The sequence below is a fragment of the Dipteris shenzhenensis genome, chromosome 7, assembly GCF_047967505.1.
Source record: "Dipteris shenzhenensis isolate YYH24624 ecotype China chromosome 7, Dip_SZ_1.0, whole genome shotgun sequence".
NCBI classification, from domain to species: domain Eukaryota; kingdom Viridiplantae; phylum Streptophyta; class Polypodiopsida; order Gleicheniales; family Dipteridaceae; genus Dipteris; species Dipteris shenzhenensis.
In genome coordinates this window covers 54891626-54896127 of record NC_141602.1, presented here as the reverse complement: position 1 = coordinate 54896127, position 4502 = coordinate 54891626, and the positions used below count along the sequence as shown (strand labels likewise).

General features: G+C 39.0%; 1 pseudogene; it reads right to left on the bottom strand.

The window, feature by feature from the left end:
• Positions 1-1493: 1493 nt before the first annotated feature.
• On the bottom strand, positions 1494-2794 carry LOC147900519 (uncharacterized; annotated as a pseudogene).
• Between the last annotated feature and the right edge of the window lie 1708 nt (positions 2795-4502).

The window sequence follows — 4502 nt, the reverse complement described above, 5'->3', positions numbered from 1 at the left end:
TCGACCATGAAAACCATATCTGATGGGCATGAAAATTTTCATAGGCCTTAAGTTCAATGACATGGAGGTGCATGCAAAGTATCATGCCAATCAAAGACTTGCATGTTCAAATAAGGCACCCTGAAGCATGTTTTTTTTACCCTTTAGTGAAAAAAATACTTTTAAATTGTCATAACGTAGGTGCAATTGATACATTTGCAAAGTGTTTTGCCCATCAGTGACTCCATGCTTGAATAAGGCACCTTGACTCATTTTTTTTTTACCATTGTGTAGACGGGTGCTAAAATCATGGTATAATGCATCCTGAACCATACAAACCATATACGATGGGACAATGTGATATTATGCAGGGCCCTTATGGTAGATGACATGGAAACATGTGCAGAGTATCTTGTCCATCGGAGACTTGCATCTTTGAATAAGTGACCTCAAAGCTCCCCTTGTACATGATACTTGGTATATAACATGGTATTGTCCCCTACCATGCAAACACATGCATTAGGGTAGTAGGTGACATGGAGGCATGTGCAAAGAAAGTATCATGTCCATCAAAAACTCACACATTTAAATAAGCCACATAAATGTATGTTTTTTTACTCTTGTGTATGATGGCTCATGAAAAACATGGTATAATGCATCCCTGACCATGCAAACAATATTGGATGGGCATGATACTTTTCATGGGCCTTAAGATATGGTCATGTTAATTTCCAGGACCTGTTGCTTCCTCTTCTATTTCCCAAAACTTTGAAGCATGTTTTTGTAAATGCTCACACTGCTCTTCATTGAAGGGTTGAAGCTCTTCTTGTCTTGGTATGGTATCAATTTCTTTATCCCCTCCACCTTCAGTTGTGCTTGCTTACCAGTACACAAGCAATTAAACCATCCATAAATTTAGTGACAAATATATATGTAGTTTCAAAATTAAGGCAACCGAAGTGGATTTTATATTGTCCGCATGTCTTATTTAATGCATTCTTCAAACATGATACATGATCCATGGTCAAGAACACCACAAGAAGGAATTGCACTCGGGGAGAAGCGATTGTCATCAAGCTTTTCAAAAAACACTCAAAGTGATCCTCATTCCAATTTTTGCTTCTGCTTGGTCCATACATTACATCCAAAAAAGTGACCCCTATTGCCATTGGCTCTTGGTACACATTATGTATAAATTCCATTCCCTCCATGTTTAAACCGACTGTGTAGAAACTCCAAGGCCAAGTGGAATTTGGTCCATGACTTGCACCTTCACTTTGTCCCATAATCCACCTCAGATACCCCTTTGCAACATCAGGCAATGGTGGAGTTTCCTTGCTCTTTTGAAGCTTCACTTTTAACCATGAGTCACAGCAACCACGAATTCGTTGATACAATTCTGGACTAATTTTAAAATGTAATCTATACTCATCCCAATTTTTTAACATTAAAGAAGGCCGTTCTATCGATATAAACATATAAAGTTCTTCTTGTAGTGCAACATCTCTCTTTATCTACATAGCTCGTTCTTCAATATCAAGAATCATGGCATCAGTCTTTGTTTTAGCTATGACTACTCTACCTTCCCTAATTTCATTTTGAATTTAACCAATTTGATCATCACTCAATCCACATAAGCATCTAAACATTGAGATTGTGGGTTGCCTGCGGCATTTTCCATTTTGCGAATATTTGCCTACAATGTAATCCTCAAGGATGGAGATCCAGCCATCATAAATGACATCACTTGTGATGATCATATGTATATCCTTTATGGTGGCAAAGCTATTGCCCAATGTTACCTTGCTAGTGTCAATGAAATTCTGCAAAGTATATGAAGCCATTAGAATGCAATAATTAAGAAAATTGACTTGTAAAAAAATGATTCATAATTGAATTGTGTACTTACATCCCAATTCTCACTGTCTAGATGTGCAAGCCCTTGTTGTGCTTTCTTGGGTCTGTTAAGGAGAACCCATTGTCCCCTCACCTGCTTAAGTATATCAATGTATGGAGATTGTCTCAATATATTTTAAGACTCTAGGTTTGCCATCTTCGATATCTCCACACAAAATCGTGCAGGACAATTCACTACAATCCTGACTTGGCGGGTGCGGTAGTAGTTCTTTCTTTGGGACGTGTTGTTATCATCATTAGATGTGAATATTTTAGCAGCATATATTGAATGTTGTCCAGATAGTATCCAGTAGTGGCACTTGGTTACATCCTTTTTATCCACCCTTTCTAGGGGCTGCTTTGTTTCAGGATTGAAAGGCATTAAATCCGCTACTACAGCAGTAGGAGGCATGGATTTATAAAGGAAGTCTACAGCAAGCTTCTCCACATGCTCGTTGTTGAACCCTCTATATACATAGCTTGGAGGAGCTTTTTGACATCTTGTAACTGGAATTGGAAATGTTGCATGCAACCTAAATGGGTAGTGTTTTTCATATTCCACCAAGCCTAATGGTTTCTATTGCCCTTTTTTCCCTATGACCTTTCCACTTGGCTCCAATTTACTACCACTATTTCTTTCCACGACTGTTAGCACACCCTCTGGAGTTGTTCCTTCCTCTAGTACATCAATTGTAGTTAACTTTCCTTTCTTTGACCCTTCTCCGCTACCACCTGGTGCATCAACTATAGTCGACTTTCCTTTCTTTGTTCCTTCCCCACTCTTGCACTTCTTTAGTGTCGCTGAAACATTGCGATATGATTCTATGATTGTTGTCACTATGTCAATGTCATTTCCATCAACTGGTTCAACACTTATCTAGCCTCTTGTGTGCATGTTTTCATCTACATCAGACTTCATACGAGATGCTTCATAATCATTGGGATCTAAGAGAAATTTCTTGTCTTGATTTATAATAATAAACAATCCAATATCTCCCTCCTTTCCAACCACATCTTCTGTGATTTCATGTATCGATCCAACACAAGTGTATGAACTTTTATAACTTTCTCAACCTTCTTCACGGTTGTGTCTTTCCTGTAAAAATCCAAGCAATATACAAACTGTCATCTTTACAATGTTTAATGTTAGACAAACCACATTATCGATTAACATATCTCAAACAGAATTAACAATTGACACCAAACATAGTGGTAGATTTGAGAAAGCACCAGGGTCTAGGGAGATTTGGCTGTGTGGCCAAATCTTATGGGCTTCTTTTAAAGCACCAAAGTTTGGGGAGATTTGGCTGTGTGGCCAAATCTTATGGGCTTCTTTGAAAGCACCAGAGTCTGGGGAGATTTGGCCATGTGGCCAGATCTTGTGGGCTTCTTTCAAAGCACTAGGCTCTAGGGAGTTTTGGCCGTGCAGCCAAATCTTGCTAGTTCCTTTCAAATCACAAGGGTCTGGAGAGATTTGGCTATGCAGTCAAATCTTGCTAGCTTCTTTCAAATCGGCCAACAAATCTTTCTAGCTTCTTTCAAATCACCAGGGTTTAGGGAGATTTGGCCATGCGGCCAAATCTTGCTAGCTTCTTTCTCGCAAGGGTCTAGGGATATTTAGCCATGTGGCCAAAGCTTTTCAAAGCACTAGGGTTTGGGGAGATTTGGTTGTGATGCCAAATCTTTCTAACTTCTTTCAAATCACCAGGGTTTAGGGAGATTTGGCCATGCGGCCAAATCTTGCTAGCTTCTTTCTAATCACCAGGATCTAGGGAGATTTGGCTGTGTAGCCAAATCTTTTCAAAGCACCAAGATTTGGGGAGATTTGGCTCTGATGCCAAATCTTTCTAGCTTTTTTCAAATCACCAGGGTCTAGGGAGATTTGGTTGTGTGGCCAAATCTTGCTAGCTTCTTTCTAATCACCAGGGTCTAGGGAGATTTGGCCGTGCAGCCAAATCTTTTCAAAGCACCAGGGTTTGGGGAGATTTGGCTGTGATCCCAAATCTTTCTAGCTTCTTTCAAATCACCAGGGTTTAGGGATATTTGGTCATGTGGCCAAATCTTGCTAGCTTCTTTCTAATCATGAGGGTCTAGGGAGATTTGGCCGTGCGGCCAAATCTTTTCAAAGCACCAGGGTTTGGGGAGATTTGGATGTGATGCCAAATCTTTCTAGCTTCTTCAGGATTTGGTCGTGCAGCCAAATCTTGCTAGCTTCTTTCTAATTACCAGAGTCTAGGGAGATTTGGTCGTGCAGCCAAATCTTTTCAAAGCACCAGGGTTTGGGGAGATTTGGGGATGCGTCAATTTTACGAGCAAAAACCTATGAGCAGGTTTATCCGAGCGTGTTTTTCAAGAGATTTTTAAAAATGTTTTTCTTTAGGAAACATGGTTTTTACACTTCTATTTTCACTAGAACTAGATCCCTTTATCATAAAAATATACAGACTAGTCACTCATTCATTTTTACACAACATAATTTTCTTATTTAGAGACATCCCTTTGTACCCCTGTTATTACCTTAAAAAAGTGTTGATTCCTTTAAGAAACATTCCTCATAATCACTCTCAATGTAATAATACTATGCATATATAATTACTTATTAACACATTTATATCATATGGCAATAT